Source organism: Somniosus microcephalus, chromosome 11 (genome assembly GCF_052327205.1).
Source record: "Somniosus microcephalus isolate GS21.2 chromosome 11, FLI_Smic_1.0, whole genome shotgun sequence".
NCBI classification, from domain to species: domain Eukaryota; kingdom Metazoa; phylum Chordata; class Chondrichthyes; order Squaliformes; family Somniosidae; genus Somniosus; species Somniosus microcephalus.
The window spans coordinates 160,237,282-160,258,169 of record NC_140997.1 but is presented as its reverse complement, the minus strand read 5'-3'; positions in this window follow the sequence as shown (position 1 = coordinate 160,258,169).

Sequence of the window (20,888 nt, the reverse complement as noted above, 5' to 3'; positions counted from 1 at the left end):
TTAGCATGGATAGAGGATTGGTTAACAGACAGAAAACAGAGAGTAGGGATAAACGGACCATTTGCAGGTTGGCAGGCTGTAACTAGTGGGGTGCTGCAAGTATCTGTGCTTGGGCCTCAGCTATTTACAATCTATACCAATGACTTGGATGAGGGGACCGAGAGTAATATATCCAAGTTTGATGATGATACAAAGTTAGGTGGGAAAGAAACCTGTGAGGAGGACACAAAGAGCCTGCAAAGGGATATAGACAGGTTAAGTTAATGGACAATAAGGTGGCAGATGGAGTATAATGTGAGAAAATGTGAGGTTATTCACTTTGGTAGTAAGAATTGGAAAACAGAATATTTTTAAATGATGAGAAACCATTAAATGTTGGCGTTCAGAGAGGTAAGAAGTTAAATGAGATATGGGAATACAGATACATCAATCGTTAAAAGTAGCAAAACAAGCTGATAAGGCCAGAAAAGGGGCAAACAAGGTACTGGAATTAATTTCTAAATTAATAGAATATGAAAGCAGGGAGCTAATGTTAAATTTATATAAAACCTTGATTAGACCATACTTGGAGTACTGCATGCAGTTCTGATCTCCATACGACAAAAAGGATATTGAAGAACTGAAGAAAGTACAAAAAAGATTTACAAGGTTCATTTACCTCTTATTTAATCAGACTGCCATGTTAATTTATTTAATGTCATTATTTTTGTCTGGCTGGCTAACCTTAAGTATTTATTTACTTTATCATGCAGTGTTCCACAGTATGCCTTTTGAAAATATTCCATTGTGCTCAATTCAGTTATTAAGAACGTAAGAACATAAGAAGTAGGAGCAGGAGTTGGCCATTCTGCTCCTCGAGCCTGCTCTGCTATTCAATAAGATTATGGTTGATCTTCTCCATCAACTCCATTTTCCCACCCTATTCCCATATCCCTTGATTCCTTTAGTACCCAAAAATATTGAATATACTCAACAACTGAGCATCCACAGCCCTCTGGGGCAGAGAATTCCAAAGAATCACTACCCTCTGAGTGAAGAAATTCCTCCTCATCTCAGTCCTAAATGGCCGACCCCTGATCCTGAGACTGTGACCCCCTGGTTCTAGGCTCTCCAGCCAGGGGAAACAGCCTCTCAGCATCTACCCTGTCAAGTACTCTAAGAATTTTATACATTCAATGAGATAACCTCTCATTTTTCTAAATTCCAGAGAGTATAGGCCCATTCTACTCAATCTCTCCACATAGAACAGCACTCTCATCCTTGGAATCAATCTAGCGAACTTTCGTTGCACTCCTTTTAAGGCAATTATATCCTTCCTTAGGTAAGACCAAAACTGTACACAGTACTCCAGATGTGGTCTCACCAAAGCCCTATATATTTGTAGCAAGACGTCCTTACTCTTATACTCCAAACCCTTTGCAATAAAGGCCAACATATCATTTGCCTTCCTAATTGCTTGCTGTATCTGCATGTTAACTTTCTGTGATTCATCTTCAAGAACACCCAAATCCATCTGAATACCAACATTTACTAGTCCCTCACCTTTTAAAAAAAATTCTGCTTTTCCATTCTTCCTTCCAAAATGGATAATTTCACAGTTCCCCACATTATACTCCATCTACCACCTTCTTGCCCAATCACTTAACCAGTCTACATTCCTTTGCAGCCTCTTTGCATCCTCCTCACATCTTACCTTCCCACCTAGCTTTGTATCATCAGCAAACTTGGATATATTACACTCGGTCCCCTCATCTAAGGCATTAATGTAGATTGTAAATAGCTTAGGCCCAAGCACTGATCTTTGCGGCACTCCACTAGTTACAACCTGCCAACCCAAAAATGACCCGTTTATTCCTACCCTCTGTTTTCTGTTCATTAACCAATCCTCAATCCATCCATGCTAATATATTACCCCCATCCCATGAGCCCTAATCTTGTGTAACAACCTCTTGTGTGGCACCTTATCGACTGCCTTCTGAAAATCCAAATATACTACATCCACTGGTCCGCCCTTATCTACCCTGTCAGTTACATCCTTAAAAATCTCTGATAGATTTCATAAAACCGTGTTGACTCTGCCTAATCATATTATGATTTTCTAAGTGCCCTGTTACCACGTCATTAATAATAGATTCTAGCATTTTCCCTACTACTGATGTCAGGCTAAGTGGCCTATAGTTCATGTTTTCTCCCTCCCCCTCCTTTCTTGAGCAGCTGCCTTCCAATTCACAGGGACCATTGTAGAACCTAGGGAATTAATAAACACTTTTCCTCAGTCTGTCTGTTTTAGGTCTTCCCACACATACTTGAAGTTGGCCTTTCTAAACTTGGAAACCTGAGTCTTAATACCCATTATGTTGTTGGGTCCACCCAAGGTTGACTGGCCTTTCTTGGCTGCTGATGTTACAATGAGAAATAGTTTGCCCACATATCATCAGAGACATTTTGATCAGTGCACATTACTTTTATAAAATTAATCAAGTAATCAGTACCCAAAATAGTTCTAGCTGGGCTAAAGTGTTCCCAAAATTAACCTAAATGTTCGAATTTGAAATACTATGGGCCGGATTTTGCTGTAGAAATAATGATGAGGCTAACAGCAGCCACACATGCGCAGTTAAATGCGGAAATCTGCAAGGTGCTGTCCAAGTTGCCCTGCTCCTCCAGAAGCTGCACTACAATGGTATCTTGTACATGGAATGGCGTGAAATTGCTATAATTACGTTATAGATACCTACTTCTTCTTATGTATGGTAGTAGCAAAGCAAATCAAATGTCAATATCTAAGTCAGATATCCAGGCCAACGCTTCCGGTGTAACAGCGTGGATATCTTGTTGGCTGCCTGTGAATTTCCACTGAGGGCAGTGCTCAATAATGTGCTCCAGGGTCTGATTAGGAGCTCCACAGACACATGATGGGGATGCTTTAATCTTCCATCTATGAAGAAGGTGGCAGCATTTACCGTGACCGGTTCTGAGGCAGTTGATGGTTGTCCACTGTTTGCAAGGAAGGTTTGATCCTTCAGGTTGTCCTGTGGGGTCCTCTATAAGGAATCCATTCCATATGTCACAGTTCTTCCAAGCATTTCGTCATCGGTCATCAAGGCTGAGCGGAGATCGCTGAAGGGCTTCAGCGATGGTCCAAAATGGCCTTCTAGATTTGAGACGGGTTGGTGGTAGGTTGTTCAAGTCATAGAAACATAGAAACATAGAAACATAGAAACATAGAAGATAGGAGCAGGAGTAGGCCATTCGGCCCCTCGAGCCTGCTCCGCCATTCAATGAGATCATGGTTGATCATCCAAATTCAGTACCCTGTGTAGTGTATGTACCCGTCTACCTTTAAGAGAACTGTTGTATGTAACCGTTCACCTTTAAGAGAACTATTTTAGGTGTGGCACTACTTTGTTTGGCTTCTGTATACTGTAATACCGACGGTGACCACACCAGTATATAAGTGTTGTGTCAGGATTTACTGGGCAGATTCGCCCTGACCTTCGAATAGTAAAGTCCTGTTTTAAGTTACTCTGGTAGTCTGTGTATTAATTAACTAAACAACCCACAGACTTTACAGTGGCGACGAGTCCGATCGTACCCTGCGGCAACAATACTTCCGAAGCAGTTAATGAGCGTCGAGAAGAGGCAACCGCCCTCGTCGTTCTGCTGGGAGAAAACTCGAGGCTGCAGAACTAGAAAGGAGGAAGAATTTAGAGACAAAGACTTCCATCAGCAACAGGCACTGACTGTCCCTTCTGCCATGGTGAGGAGTGAGCCGATCAGCACGAGAAGCAAGGCGGCCACGGTGACTGTGAGTAAGGGAAAGTAAAAAGAATAACCGGAGGATAAGGGCGGTGCACTCGACCACGGTCGAGGGGGAAAGGAGCCGGACAGAAGTCGGGTCCAGAGGCGCTGAGACTGGGGCAGCGTGGAGCAAGGAAGCCGCGGTACAGACAGGCTGGGGGACGCAACGGCGTCGTGAGACCGATAGACCGCGACTGGCGAAAAAGGCCGGGCAGCGACCGAAGCCACGAAGCGCTGCGACCGGGAACGTAGGCGCGGGAAGAGATAAACTCAGCCGCAGCCGGGGAGGGAAGCACCGGACTGCGAGAGGGCTGGGAGGCGCGATTGGGAGCCGAGCGAGCGGGAGAGGCAGAGCCGACCAAGGGAGACTGAGCGAGAGCCAGTCCAGCGGCTGAAACTGTTCTCCGTCAACGGGGTGTACCCAGCGCCGGTAGAGCCGAGCGAGCGGGAGAGAGACAGAGCCCGAGCAAGGGGAACTGAGCGAGAGCCAGCCCAGCGGCTGAAACTGTTCACCGTCAACGGGGTGTACCCAGCGCCGGTTGCCCTGCCGAGAAAAGGGAAAGCACTGAAGCCGACGCGCAGGCTGTGAACCTGAAAGCCAGCGGCCGTCGCCCGTGGGGAAAGTGTACCCCTCCCGCCAGGGAAGAAATGCGGGAAGCCGCCATTAGGCGGGGAAGAAGACAGAAGCGGGAAACCGCCATTGAAGTGGGCAGGGAGAGAAGATAAGCGCGGGAAACCGCCATTTTCGCGGGAACCGCCATCTTGAAAAAAAAAAAAAAAATTTAAAGAAATAATTCGTGGTGTTTATCAGGAAGAGAGGAAGATGCCTAAGCGTGGTAACATCAACGATTTTAATTCCGAGGTAGAAGACTGGGCCACGTATGTGGAACGCATTGAGATCTATTGTGAGGCCAATAAAATAGAAGAAGATGACAAAGCTATAACCTTGCTAAACTCGATGGGCGCGAAGACATACGGGCTCTTGAAGCATCTACTATCACCAGCTAAACCGGCGGATCAGACTTTCGATGATATTGTGGCTGTTCTGAAGGATCACTTGAACCCCACACCGTTGATGTTGGCGGAACGATTCAAATTCTATGCGAGAACGCAACGGAAAGACGAAAGCAACACAGAATACTTGGTCGAACTGCGTAGACTAGCGAAATACTGTCAGTTTGGAGGGAATCTGACAGAGGCATTGCGAGACAAGTTCGTGTGCGGATTGGCAAAGGAAGGAATGCAAAAGCGACTACTCGAAGAGAACGACCTTACACTTGACAGGGCTGTCCTTATTGCAGCATCGCACGAAGCCGCAGCGAAGGGAACTGCGGAAATGCAGCTAAAGACAGCGGCACTCAGTGTGGATCAAATTACCTCGACAACAACAAAATGTTATCGTTGTGGGAAGACAACACACGACCAGAACCAATGCTGGTTTAAGAACCAGGAATGTAGGAAATGTGGCAAACTGGGTCACATAGCTAAGGTATGCCGGTCAGGGAAGAAGACCAACAACCAAAGGACCAACAACCAAAGGAAGCCATCACAGGAAAAGTACAACAAGGTACACAAGGTGGCTGAGAAGAGTTCAGACGAACAGAATTCGGACTCAGACCCAAACGGCCAGGAGCTGGGTAGTCTGAGAATTCACAATGTGAGTAAGGAAGCTGACCTACAAACTATCTGGGTCATGCTAAAAATAGCTGGAGTCCAAGTGAAAATGGAGTTGGACACTGGATCAGCTCTATCAGTCATAAATCGAAGGGATTACCACCAGCTATTCTCACATATACCCTTAAGAGATACCAAGTTCGTATTGCAGACATACACGGGGCATAAAGTATACCCCATGGGAAAGATAAGAGTCAAGGTGAGAGATAGGGGTGAAGAACACCCAAGAATGAACTTATACGTACTACCTGAGGGAGGACCACCACTTCTAGGACGGGAGTGGATCAAGAAAATAGACATGGAATGGCACTATCTAAAAGCCATAACGAGTGAGGACTCGGTGCAGACAATCAGCTCAGATTCTGAATCGGATGACGATAAGACCAACCCAAATGTGAAAGACAAGGCTAAAATGGACTTGCCGACTAAGGTTGGAAAAACGAAGGCATGCAGAAAGGCTTATGCTCCAGAGAAGAACAAAGTTTCAGAACAGATCTCCACCGAACAACGACAACATAGTTTGACAGAGAATTCTGAGTCTGTTCAGTTTAAGGACATATCCATGACGGAAGAACACCGAGCTCGGACTCAACTTTATTTCAAATTACGACAACAATTAGAACAATTGAGTTACCGTCTCGTACAAGAGATGAAAACAATGAAAAAGTTCTATGACACCGAATGGGAGAATCTGGAAAGACAACAGAAGCAGCTAGCTCAAGCAGAGAGCGACCATAGAGCCATCGTGACCAATCACCGATCACATCTCCCTTATGATGTTCAGGAGTTAGAATATTTGCAGAAAGAAGCAAATGAAGAGGAATCTTCAGGAAGCCAGGATTTTATTCCAGTTCTTCTCTACGACTCCTTACAAGCAGAGTTTGAGAAGTTGAAGGAACAGTATGAACAGGCCCAGGCTACAATCCTGGAAGGGGTTAACTCGGCAACCTCCGAAAAGCTAGTTTCAGTGGAAGCTTATGAGCAACTAAAGGTTGAACATGAGCAAGAAGTCCAAAGGCTGCAGGAAATTCTTGATGAGCTCAAGGCCAAGACAGACTCATCGGTAGAAGTTCCATCCATAGATGAGAAATTAGAGGTGAAAGACATGGCAGAACATGAAAGTCAAGATGTCCAAGAACTCATAAAAATATTGAAGGAAACCCAAGACAAATATGAGGCGGCAATGACCGAGGTTCAACAACTTGAAGAACAGATTCAACTGGGAATTCTTTCAGTGAAAGAAAAGGCAACTGTAAGAAACACAGAGACTGTAAGAATGGCCCCTGAACATGAGCTAGAGAGCATCAAGGCGCAACTTCTCCGAGCGCTTAAAGCCAAAGTACAAGAGGAAAAAAAGGTGAAAGCATTGGAGGAAAAGGTGGATGAAATGGAGAAGACTCTGATCCACAGGGTCCCCGTGGAAGAGTTAACGGTCAGCCAACTCCTTCATATGCTGAGAGACAAGACTCTGCAATGGGAACCATTTGAACACGAGCTTCAATCTTCAAAGGGAAGGGGTTCGGAGCTCTCAAAAGTTTGGGGAATAGTTGAGGTTGCAACACAGATTTTACGGGGCTGCCGAAAGTACGCTGAATCACGTCAATGTGAACTACAGAATGTTGAAACAGCTGCTCCAGTAGAAGGATTGAATAGCCCGATCAATCAATCCCCGATGGAAGGGGAAGTATTGGAATCACAAATGAGGTCATTAGTGAAGGATTGGCAGGAAACCCAGGAAGAGCGGGATGAATATGAACGCATGAAGAAGTCTCTTCAGGAAAGATGTCAAGGGGGGTCATTAGTGAAGGATTGGCAGGAAACCCAGGAAGAGCGGGATGAATATGAACACATGAAGAAGTCTCTTCAGGAAAGATGTCTAGGGAGGGAACAACAGTCGGCTAACGTCCAGTTGGGTAAGGAAGAAGTAGCAGGTCCTCTCGCTAGACTAGCTCAGGACGACACCGAATATTACCATGACCTGTTGAGTGACACGGAATATTACGATGACTTGGTCTGCCCAGCTTGTGAGGAAAACTCCCAAAGTGCAGAAATCAGGATGAAGCACTTAAAGTCTAAGCAACATAGGGAGATGGTGGTGCTACAGCTGGCAGCGGATAAGGGAGCCCCGAGAGTCTCCAAGAAGCAGAAAAGAAAAAGACGAAGCAGAAGACGATAACCATCTAAATCATTATCACTTCTATCAGATCATGCACGTGGGCCCGACGAAGGGGGCCAAATCAGTTGGAAAGTAGGAAAAATTACCAAGGCAGTCCAGCTGTTTGTAAAAGTCAGCACTGTTGGTTCAGCAGGATGGAAGTTCAAGCTGTTAAGCCAAGGGAAAGACTATTGGATGAGTCACGCTAGAAATGTGAACCGGCTACACCACAGAGATGTTGTTCGGACCGAGTCAAGACCAGAGACTGAATCTGTGAACTGTTCCCGCAGAGACTGAATCTGTGAACTGTTTCCCGCAGAGACTATATCTGTGAATTGTTTTACATGAAGTTGATTATATGTTATGTTTAATGGGGAATAAGTATGTTGTAAGCTAAAAAGGGAGGATTGTAGTGTATGTACCCGTCTACCTTTAAGAGAACTATTGTATGTAACCGTTCACCTTTAAGAGAACTATTTTAGGTGTGGCACTACTTTGTTTGGCTTCTGTATACTGTAATACCAACGGTGACCACACCAGTATATAAGTGTTGTGTCAGGATTTATTGGGCAGATTCGCCCTGACCTTCGAATAGTAAAGTCCTGTTTTAAGTTACTCTGGTAATCTGTGTATTAATTAACTAAACAACCCACAGACTTTACACCCTGTCCCTGCCTTCTCCCCATATCCCTTGATCCCTTTAGCCTCAAGAAATATATCCAACTCCTTCTTGAATATATTTAATGAACTGGCCTCCACTGCCCTCTGTGGCAGAGAGTTCCACAGGTTCACCACTCTCTGGGTGAAGAAATTCCTCCTCATTTCAGTCCTAAATGGCTTACCCCTTATCCTTAGACTATGACCCCTGGTTCTGGACTCCCCGGCCATCAGAAACATCCTTCCTGCATCTAGTCTGTCCAGGCCTGACAGAATTTTATAGGTTTCGATGAGATCCCCTCTCAATCTTCTAAACTCCAGTGAATATAAGCCCAATCGACACAATCTCTCCTCATACGTCATTCCTGCCATCCCAGGTATCAGCCTGGTGAATCTTCGCTGCACTCCTTCCATGGCAAGAATGTCCTTCCTCAGATAAGGCGACCAAAACTGCACACAATACTCAAGATGTGGTCTCACCAAGGCCCTGTACAACTGCAGCAAGACATCCTTGTTCCTGTACTCGAACCCTCTTGCTACGAAGGCCAACATACCATTTGCCTTCTTAACCACCTGCTGCACCTGCATGCAGTCGGCCTGGATCGGCATGTCTTTGCTGGTGTAGCGGTTGTATTCTCTGGAGACTGCATATTCGCGGCATCGATGTGGTGGTGCGATGTTTGCATGCAAGGTGTTGCTGTCGATAAAAGCGTATAGGTAATAATTCTCATAGTACAATTCAGCTGAACATCAACGGATTTGACAAATGGACTTGATAGCCATGCCGGAGAGCTGTACTCTGCTGTAGAGTACACCAAGGCGAGTGCTGCCATATGGAGGGTTTGAGCATCTGCTCTCCATGTGGATCCGGCGAGTTTCTGGATCAAGTTGACCGTACTCTTTCGTTTCTTCCCAAGGTTCTGGAGATGCTGTCTATACAATAGGGTGTGATCGAGCATGACTCCTAAATAGGAAGGGTTTTGGCATAGTTTACCTCTGTGCCGCAAAAGGAGGCTTTCAAAGCTTGGCTTGCTTGATGGGTGTTGAGGTGAAATGTCAAGGAGATATCTATTAAACTCGCTCGAGAAAGTTAGCACTCGTCCATTCCAGTGTAAGTAAATTTTTAACAGCGTGATAAGTCTTAATTACTTCCAAACAACCTCTCTGACACTGAAAATTAACTTTTACAAGCCAGGAGTCTCATTCCTTCAGATTTTAATTATTGTTGGAGATTTAAAAAAAAGGAAAATATAAATAAATTAATCACATCTTTTTTTTCCTCTCTGTACCTGATTTGACATTGAATTAAATATTCTGATTTACACTTTCTGCGCTGCTCATTAAAGATTTTACAATCTGATTGGATAAGGAAATACACAGTTGTTTGTCCTGTTCACATAGGTTTCAGATCCCCTGTAGAGGGTGCTGCACCATTTTGACTCTCGAATTTACAGCAAGTTCTAATGCAAAATCCCACAGAAAATCTGTGGGCAAGTGTAATGTACGGCTGACGCCGTTCATCCATCACTGAGAACAGAATTCGGCCCTTTGTGTTTTTAAACTGGTTCAGCCATCACACCTCACTACCAACACCCACCCAGTTCATTCATTCAGATTATACATGATAGCTGTAGCTGCATCGGTGATATATTTATTTCTCATTTTGAAACCAAGGTGAATTTACTGCATGATATCATCGCCATATTTGAAAAGATTAAGAGAGAAGACAAGATAAATCAGAAAGGACGATTTTACAACATGAAGTTCAGGTGTTAAAGTCTGTACATTGTAGGAACAAAAAAAGATGCAGGGAGGGAGGTAAGCAGCTCCAGAGTTTTGATGTCCTGGGAAAGAATGAGATAGAGGTAGGAGACTCCCACTCACAGCCCACTTAGACATATACATAGGGGTCGATTTTCAGTGTGCCGTGAGGCGGGCTTTTAGGCGTGCGGGGGCAAAAATCCCGAATTCGGGGGTCCTGACACCATCCCGCCCAAAACCCACCTCCACGTAAGTTTCAAAGGACGCGGGTACCCTCCCCGCATTAGGACCCACCGACCCGAGGCGGGAAGGGATTAGTGCCAATTAACTGCCTGTTAACAGGTAGTTAACAGGCGGTTTTTAGCCTAATCCCTATTTTGAGTGGTGTCTTGTGGGATTCTTGACTGCTCCAAACCACGCCAGGTTAGAGCAGGCGGGCTGTCGGGTTGAAGGACTTGGAGGGGTCGCGATGTCGGTGTTCAGGTGAGTGATGGGTGCATGAGTGCAAAGGTAAGTGTGTTTGGTGTGTCTAAAGTGTGTAAAGAAGTTTAAATTACCTGTACTTACCTTAACAGCCTTTCTTCCTCTAGGTTTCGGGAGTCCATCACTCAGCCGGCACTGAAAGCAAAATGGCTGTGAGCTGTCAAAAGTGACAGCCTTCAGCTTTCATTGCCGGTGAGAGTTCTAACTGAGTCTGTGGCGAAGGACTCAGGTTAGAAGTCAGACTGTCAGTGTTTGACAGCTTCAAACAGCTGTGAAACACTGATATTTCATCTGTCAAGACCTCTTGACAGATGAAATTTCAGTCTGTGACATCACCTGTTGCCGGGTAGCCCTTAATTGGCCTGCTGAGCCCGCTGGGCGGGCTCAACAAGGTCAATCAAGGAAAAATCGCGTGGATTGGCCGGACGTCGATGTAGGCGGGACTAAAACCCGAAAGTTGTAGTCCCGCCTCCTTCCCGACTGCTGAATGAAAATCGACCCCATAGAGTAGGTAGCAGGACAAGCAAACATTATAGCGCCACCAGGAGGTGGCACGGTGGTAGGGTTCAAAAGACTTCTGTAAGCATCATGAAATAAATTGTGGTCTTTTCATTGCTCTGTAGTACAGAAAATGTTTATTGTAAAGGGATGTGGGTGTCGCTGGCAAGGGCCAGCATTATTGCCTATCCCTAATTGCCCTTGAGAGGGTGGTGGTGAGCCACCTTCTTGAACCACTGCGGTCCGTGTGGTGAAGGTACTCCCACAGTGCAGTTAGGGAGGGAGTTCCAGGATTTTGATCCAGCGACGATGAACGCCGATACATTACCAAAACAGGATGGTGTGTGACTTGGAGGGGAACTTGCAGGTGGTGGTGTTCCCATGCACCTGCTGCCCTTGTCCGTCTAAGTGGTAGAGGTCGCAGGTTTGGGAGCTGCTGTCGAAGAAGCCTGTTGTTCAGTGAAAGGAACTGCAAGTCGTTCTCCATCACACTAGCTGCATCATTCCACCAGCCTGCAGCCCATATGCTTCCTCTTCACCGTTAACCTCTAGACTTGACTATTCCAACCCACTCCTGGCTGGCCTCCCACGTTCTACCCTCCGTAAACTTGAGTCCATCCAAAATTCTTCTGCCCGTGTCCTAACTCGCACCAGGTCCCGTTCACCCATCTCCCCTGTGCTCGCTGACCTACGTTGGCTCCCAGTTAAGTTGCTGTTGTTGTAATGCAGCACAATTGGAACAACCAAAATGATTCCCATCCTGCAAACTTTGCCAGCTGCAACTTGTGATTCAGCAACACTTGGAAAAAAACTGCAGGAAAGTCTTGCCTTGTCAATTGAGTGACGACCCAGACTGACTCCAGATTAAAGCTGCATTTACACTATAAGGGTAACATAGGAACAGGAGTAGGCCATTCAGACCCTCAAGCCTGTTCCACCATTCTATGTGGCTAAGTGGCAAGAAACAGAGAGTAGTGGTGAACGGTTGTTTTTCGGACTGGAGGAAGGTACACTGTGGTGTTCCCCAGTGGTCAGTACTAGGACCACTGCTTTTCTTGTTATATATTAATGACTTGGACTTAGGTGTACAGGGCACAGTTTCAAAATTTGCAGATGACACAAAACTTGGAAGTATAGTAAACAGTGAGGAAGAGAGTGATAGACTTCATGAAGACATAGACAGGCTGGTGAAATGGGCAGATTACATTTAATGCAGAAAAGTGTGAAATTATGCATTTTGGTAGAAAGAATGAGGAGAGGACATATAAACTAAATGGTACAATCCTAAAGGGGGTGCTTGAACAGAGAGACCTGGGGGTATGTGTGCATAAATCATTGAAGGTGGCAGGCTAGGTTGAGAAAGCAGTTAAAAAGGCTTATGGGATCTTGGGCTTTATAAATAGAGGTATAGGGCAGGATTTTCACTGGGCCGTTGAGGCGGGATTGGAGATGTGTGGGGGGTTAAAATTGCAAAAACTGGTGGGCGGGCCCAACCCCGCCTCCATCCTGCCTCCAATAATTCGTGCCTAATGGTCCCGCCGCCAAGAGGCGGGATAGGCCGTTAAGGCCCATAACAAGCATTAAATTGCCTCTATAATGCCATTTTGAAAGGCCTTTGCTAATTTAACCCTTTTCCCACGTGAAACACGCCTGTTTTGAAACACGACTGTGAAACCTGGCAGGAGCACAATTGGATTGCTGACTATCAGCTGCAGGTCAACCATTAAATAGGAGATTTGATCAGCCATCATTTGCAGGTGGCAGGACTTTGTTGTCTCAGGTCTGGGGGAACTTTTAGAAGGCATAACCACAGCTGTGGAAGTTTGGAGCCTGACACCCATCTCCAGTGTGACCTCCTGGGAAACCCCTCTTGCCACCTTCACTGAGCGCTTCCACAACTGAGGCATATACCAGAAGCATGGGAGCCATTTATTTCCTTCCCTTCTGGACATTAGATGAGGACGAAAACCAGCCACGGCACCAGCAGAACCAGGAACAACAGCAGCACCAACAGCAGCAGCACCAGCAGGAGCACCAGCAGGAGCGCCAAGCTGCTGCTCACCCACCTGAAGCTGCACAGGCCAGAAGGGGCCAACACATGGAAGCCCATCGGTGCAGGAGATACCCCCCAAACAGAGTCTCCAGACACAGGATCAGCTACCTCAACATGTCTGAGCAGCGGTGCCAAAGGCGGCTCCGACTTTCGCGAGAGGTAGTGGGTGAGATCTGCGCAATGCTGCAACAAGACCTGCAGGCCAGAGGACCAGGTGGACAACCCTTACCAGTGGCCGTCAAAGTCACCACCGCACTCAACTTTTTTGCCTCAGGCTCATTCCAGGGATCAGCAGCAGACATCAGCGGCATCTCCCAAGCGGCCGCACACACTTGCATCACGCAGGTAACCGATGCCCTCTTTGCCATTGTGTACAATCACATCCATTTCACCAAGGACCAAGCAAGTGTCACGGCGCGTGCGGTTGGATTAGCTAATCTGGCAGGCTTTCCAAGGGTGCAGGGCATCGCTGAGTGCACACATGTGGCCCTTAAGGCACCCCATCGCAATCCAGGTATTTTTGCCAACCGCAAGGACTCCCACTCCCTTAACGTTCAGCTAGTGTGTGACCACAAGAAGGAAATTTTGCATGTTTGTGCCAAGTACCCTGGCAGTTGCCATGACTCCTTCATACTGCGCCAGTCTAGTGTGCCTCCGCTATTCAGTCCGCCAGACCAACTTAACGGATGACAACTTGGAGACAAGGGCTATCCCCTGAGGACGTGGGTAATGATACTGTTGAGGAGCCCATCCAATGAAGCTGAGGAGAGCTACAACTCCAGCCACATGTCCACCAGAGCCATAATCGAGCAAACCATCAGTTTGCTGAAGATGCGCTTCAGATGCCTGGATAGATCAGGTGGAGCCCTGCAGTACTCAGCAGCCAGGGTCTCCAGAATTGTCGTGGTTTGCTGTGCACTTCACAACATGGCACAGCGTTGTGGCTTGCAGATTCCTGAGGACCAAGTGGCTCCTTACATATCCTCCTCAGATGAGGAGGAGGAGGCGGAGGAGGAGGAGGAGAGCAAAAACGAACATCTTGCAGAGGCCCATCAACCAGCGGCAGCAGTACGCGAGAATATTGCTGCCCGGGATGCAAGGAACGCACTTATATTGGCCAGATTTGCTCAGCCTAGCCAATCAAGCACTTTTGCCTCGCAGCTTCTTACCTGAGCATCGACAATGGCCAAGGACCAGCGGATTCCTAGTAATTTGACCACCATACTGACAATTGCAAGTAATCCTGAGCCCTCAATGTGAAAGTCCCATTCACGAAATGACACACGCCACAACTACAGCAGTAGCCATCAGAGTTTTTATTTACATTATTCATCTGATGGCTTTTTCACACAAAACATCAAATTTCACCCAAGTGACTACCCTTGTGACTATTTGTGCAGTATCTTTCTCTTACGCGTGCTCCTACGTGGTACTTCCCCTGTGGCTTCAGCAGATGTGGAGGCCCCTTGCTCACTTTCCTGCTGCTCCTGTCTCGACACCTTTGGCGGGTGCCCTCTGGGATTGCAAACCTGTGAGGGCTCATCAACAGCCTGCTGCTCCTGCGGCTGTGCAGGGGTTGAGACACCGATCTCAGTTGGGTGTGGACTCTGGTGGGGCTCTGACCGAGGGCTCTGCAGTGGCATGGAAGTGTGAGCACTAGGAAAGGAGCCCCCACTTCCTTGATGTCTGCCACCAACTTCCCGCTCATGGGTCAGGTCCCCCTCAGCGCTTGCAAGTGGCTTGAGAGCACCTTGCTGCACATCAGGGGGGCCATGGGGACCCGTATCTGCACTGGCAGTCCTACTCAGAAGGACTTCCATGAAGGTCTGGTTTCTCTGTTCAATAGATGCCCATCACTCCTCCAGGGATGTCATTCTATTCTGAGTACTCACCATGTTTTCTGCACTCTGGTGACTTATCACCTCCATGGAGGTTGCCATCCTTTGCATGGTGATGCGTTCATGAGCCAGTGACTCCACAAAGGCTCTGCTCATGTTCGCTATGGACTGCACCATTCGCTCCACACTTGCAGCGACCCTGGAGACAAAACCTGCCAGAGACTCCTGCATCTGTTCCTGGAGTTCCAGCACCGCTGATCTTATGGATGGACCCAGAGGCAGAGGGTCGACATGCAGCTGAGCCAAGCTGGCGGAGTCCTGCGTCCTCTGACTAGGACTCTCCACTGCTTTCCCTGTCTCCACAATCTGCTGATGCTCACTTGTGAGCTGTGATAGACCAGGTGACATACTACTCTATGTCCCGAAGGTCCCACCGAGGTGTGAGTGTCTGCACTGGTGCTGGGTGCGCTTAATTCTGCTGACGCTGCGCCCTCAGAGGGTGTAGCTTCCTCTGAGGAGTCTGGAGGGTCAGGCTGATCCTCCTGGCTAGTGGGGACGGGTGCTTGTGATGGTCCTGTGGGGGAGTAAAGGAAAGTGTCAGAGATGTGATGCCAAGGTTACATGCACATTGCATATTGCAGATGATCATAAGTCCATCTGTTAGAGCTTCAGAATCATTATGAGCGACTCATGCAATGTCAGTGAGAGAGGTGGAAAACTATTCTGTCACCAGCTTGCTGTGATGCACCTGTCTGTCCGTCCCCCACTTGTGCATCTTCCTCCACTCCTACGATCTCCAGGACTGCCTCCTCCCAGGGGGTGAGGTGGGCTACTGAGGGTGGCCCTCCTCCTGTCCTCGCTCTTTCTCGCTTATTGTGAGCTCTCTTTTCCTGCAATGAGGGAGACAAGTGGAGGTTGAGTGAGAATAAAGGAGTGAGTGTAGAGATTCCATAGCCTAGATACTTAGAAGGAGACAAAGATGGAGTGAGGTGGCAAGACCAAGGGCCCTCCCTGTGTGTTGTCAGTTGTTTTCATAGCATCACAGTGATAGGAAGTGTGAGGGCTGCATAGTCAAATAGTTAGGTGAATGTGACCATAGAGAGAGAGGGAATGGGTAAGGGATCATGGATGTCAGTGTCTAGTGGGATGTGGAGGAAGAGATTGCTAAAGCTGAGTGCCGGTGAGGAAAGGCAATGGGGATCAGATTGAGGGTGATGGGAAATTCATACTCATTTTCCCAGTGCGCAGAAGGTCATGAAATCTCTTCCTGCACTGAATCCAGGTTCTGCGGGTTACTGATAATGAGTTGACCTCCTCTGCCACTTGTAGCCACACAGCCTTGGTCTACTGGGGAGGCGTCTTCCTCCCTGAAGAAGGGAAGAGCACCTCTTCATGAGCTCTTGCTCCCTCAACTAAAGCCTGCAGGGCAACGTCGTCAAATCTTGGAGCAGACCTAGGTCTTTCACTGGCCATTCTGCCTCCAGGTCCCTGTAGCATGAAAGGCCAAAAGGTTGGCAGTCTGCAGAAGAAGCAAGGCTTGTTGCAAACCTTAAATGCAGCAGCAATGATGACATCATCGGAGGCAACTTTCAGACTGGAAAAACTCATTTGCCATGGGTTCCCACACGCTGGCGCTCAATTGGCCAATTAAGTTAAATTTGCATCAATCTCCCACATCGATTTAGATTCGTGTGGATAACACGAAATGTGGATTACACGAGCCCAGCCTGCCCCTGATTTAAAATCCAGCCCACAGAGTACAAAAGTGTGGAAATGATGATGGACCTGTATAAAACACTGGTTTGGCCCCAACTGGAGTGCTGTGTCCAATTCTGGGTACCGCATTTTAGGAAGGATGTGAAGGCCTTAGAGAGGGTGCAGAAAAAATTTACGAATATGATTCCAGGGATGAGTGACTTCAGTTACATTGATAGACTGGAGAAGCTGGGGTTGTTCTCCTTGGAGCAGAGAAGATTGAGAGGAGATATGATAGAGGTGTTCAAAATCATGAGGGGTCTGGACAGAGTAGATAGAGAGAAACTGTTCCCATTGGTGGAAGGGTCAAGAACCAGAGCACACAGATTTAAGGTGATTGGCAAAAGAACCATAGAAAAACCTTTTTTACGCAGCGAGTGGTTAAGATCTGTAATGCACTGCCTGAAAGGGTGGTGGAGGCTGGCTCAATTTTATCTTTCAAAAGGGGGTTGGATAAATATCTGAAGGAAAAAATTGGAGGGCTATGGGGAAAGGGTGGGGGAGTGGGAGAGTCAGCATGGGCTCGACGGGTCGAATGGCCTCCTTCCATACTGTAACTATTCTATAATTCTGTGATTAGATCATGGCTGATTTGTATCTTAATTCTATTTATCAGATGAATATCCAACATACGAAATTAATGGGCAGGAAACGATCATTTGGTGCATCAAGCCTGCCCCACACACCATGATGGCTGGAGTGTCATGACTAGACCTTTCCCACCCCCCACAGCCATGTATTCCCCTAGGAGAGGCATAAAAAAGAGAAAAATCCCAGGGCCGATAAGGGAAAAAGTACTTTGGAAAATTCCTCTCTGACCCCCTCAGACGATCAAAACCAGTCCAGGAGATCACATGAACCAAGTGTTATCTATAAAGACACTTACCTTCTATATGATGTGATCTCTGCTTTAGTCAAGAACCGATCCAGCTCCCTTTATCAGCCTTTGATCCATTTTTCCCAGCACAGAGCTTCGCAGAATGGCATTGCATGTTGGGAATTCAAACAAAGAAGTTGTGTGCTCCCATTGTGAAAAATTATGTGCTGGGAACACCACCGCATAAAATTTACCTTTTCATTATAGCGGGGTGAAAGCAAAATGGCTTCACAGTGTAAATGCACCCAATAGGCGTGTTCTTCGTGTTGCGAAAAAGACAATTATGGACAGTCATATCTAAACTAATTGCTTCAATGACATTTGATTATTAAAATGCACAGAACCATGAGCAACAAGTATCAAGAAAGATCCGCACACGAGGAATGTACTTAGAGAAATGCTCCCAGCTTCAGTGGCCAGAACTCCCATGGTTTACAATGAATAGTAATGAAGCTTGTGATTATAAAAAATTACCATAACGATCAGCTTTCTGAACATCACTACAAAGTCATCATTTAATTTGATTGGTTTTTAATGACCAAGAAGTTCAGTGACTATTTTTAGAAGCGGTTTTACAGAATCCAGTCCCGAGAGATGCATCTGCAGAGTTTGATAGGTGAAAAGGTTCTTTTTTTTTAAGCCGCTTGGCGTGTGGATTATTCCCATTACAAGGACCACAGCTAATTGCTTGCTTTTTATAAATTCATTCATGTGAAAGTGGGACTGAATTTTTGCTTTGCATTTTGCCTGTGCTGTACCTGACCTGGGAATGCTTTTATGCCGATTCTGGGTGCCAATAATGAAAAAGTATTCTATTCTCTAACACTAACATTCCTCACATTAGCGAGCACAGAACTTCACTATCTGTTCATCCAGCTCTCTTTGAGCATTTTAATTAGAGGATCCAGGAGGTGTTCATGATTGTTGCACAGAGAGCAAGGGAAGCTCTCCAATTCCATGACACCTCGCTGGAATTACTTCTAGGTACAGTCAGTGGGAGGAGGGACATACTTTGCCCCAGCAATGGCAGGAAAAAACTTGCTGCTCTCACCAAGAAGGCGTGGTTGGAGATAGCTGAGGAGGTGAACAGCAGGAGCGTTGTGCCACTTGACCGAACCAGGTCAGGAAAAGTGAGTACATTTGCTGATTCAACTACATCTTGTGGTTTAATCACACCACCCCCCACCCCGCCGCACACTGTCTTGCCAAGCGCACTCCATCACATCACTCCTCACACCCACTCAACTTTTACCAGCACCCAGCCTTCACTTTCTGTCCACTTCATCAATTCCCCATTTATCCATCTATCATTGCCACTCATCCCAACCTTTATGCAATGTGATGCATCTGTCTCATAGCCACCCCCTCCGAATGCACTGCATGCATCGGGTGAATACCTCACTGTCACTCACTCACAGGTCTGTTTTTTTTGGTCCCTTGTAGGAGAAGAGAGCACAAAATGTAAGGGAGGGCGAGAGAGAGGACTGGAGGTGGGCTGCCACAAATTGTGCAGGTGACAGATGCAGAGGAGGGCATCCTGGATATAAGTGGCACATCTGTGTCCCTCTCAATCGGAGATGGAGAAACGGGGAGCTCGCAGGTAGCTGGTGACAGAATTGTAAATATGTCTGACAAACATATGCTGACTTTATTTCATTAATGACTGAACTCTGAGAAGACTCTGAGTATGGCGATTGTCTAGATTGTGACTTTGCGATGACTAGATCATATCCCTTTTTGTCTTCCAGGACCTTCACACATACAGCAAGTGTTGCAGGACATCCATGAGGATGATTCCTCAGAAGACCTCATTTCTTCTGAGGGTGCACCGTCACAGGACGTACAGTGCAAATACTCGCACTTTGGTGAGTCCAGTTGAACAGTTAGTTGGGTTTTCACCTGATGATTCAGACCTCACAAGTAAGCATGAGCAGACACTGATGGCAGGGATAGCTGTGGAGAGTCCGCGCCGGGGAATGCAATCCTCTCCAAGCTCTGCTCAGCTGGACGCAGATGCTGAATCCCAGGGGCTATAATTGAGAAGGAGAATGCTCGAGGTGCATCAGCAACCTAGCCAGGTACTGACAGATGTGCCACGCACACGCTCCACAATAGTGGAGAGGATGGAGGAGTCTGCCATGTCTGCCATGGCGAGAGTGGCCACCTCTATGGAGCTTCAAGCAAGGCTCTCAAATGAGCCCATGCAGGTCACGACCCTGGCCGTGCAGACTTTGGATGCCAGCTTGTCTGCGACCTTCATCAAGATTACAGATAGCGTATCCATGGCCTTAAAATGTGTCACTGATCTGCATCAATCTGGTCTGCAGCAGAGCGGTCGAAGTGATTTAACGTGGGCCCAGGAGACGGATGATGGCGAAAAGGGACATGGAAGTGGGAACTCCACTCAAAGTGCTTCCACTTCTCACTCATTGCCCACTCCCTCAGCCAGTACCTGACATACTGCCTTGTATCCCGATAGCCGAGTCTGCCCCTGCACAGGTGCAAGGTGGAGCAGTCTTTGGTGGGGTCCTTAAGGGCTCCAAAACACAGAGGATGTTGGCCAAAGCCATCTCAGCAGTCAGGGCAGGGATCTGAGAAGCCTGCCTCTACCTCTGCTGAAGGCACACAGGATGCACCACATAGAAACGGTAGGAAGCTTAAGTTAAAGAAATTGTAATTCACCAAGGGTATGCACATGGGTGTTTGACAAAATCTTTTGCTGTTAAATTTCCTTTTTTTTATAACGGCACATAAAATTTATTGATTAGCACCACTACCAGGTCTTGCCCATTATTGCGTCATGAGAGCCAACTCGCCCTTTCACTTGTTTCATGATGAATGTCAATACATGGAGGGACCCATTGGGCCGATGTGCAATGGGTGGATGAGTCATTGAAGGACTGTTTAGTGCAAAGGGAGGGGGCTGGTGGTCCGAGTGATGGGAGAGGACTGCAGGCTTTCATTTGTTATGTTTTCCTGTGTGAGTCAACACTAACTGAATCGTCGCACTATTAGGGCATCCCTGCCATACGCGGTTGTTCTGGTGATGGGTGCCCCATCTTCATCCACCTCCTCTTTGTTCTCCTCATCCGAAGATGAGTTATAAGCCCCTTCGTCCTCCCCACCTGTAGTTCTCTCTGCTGCGCAATGTTGTGCAGGACACAGCACACCACTATGATTCTGAACACCCTCGCTGGCGAGTACTGAAGGGCGACTCTAGACATATCTAGGCACCTGAAGCGCATCTTCAACATTCTGATGGCTTGCTCTGTGACATACCTGGTAGTCATGTGGCTCTCGTTGTAGCGCTCCTGCATGTCATTGGTGGGGTTCCTC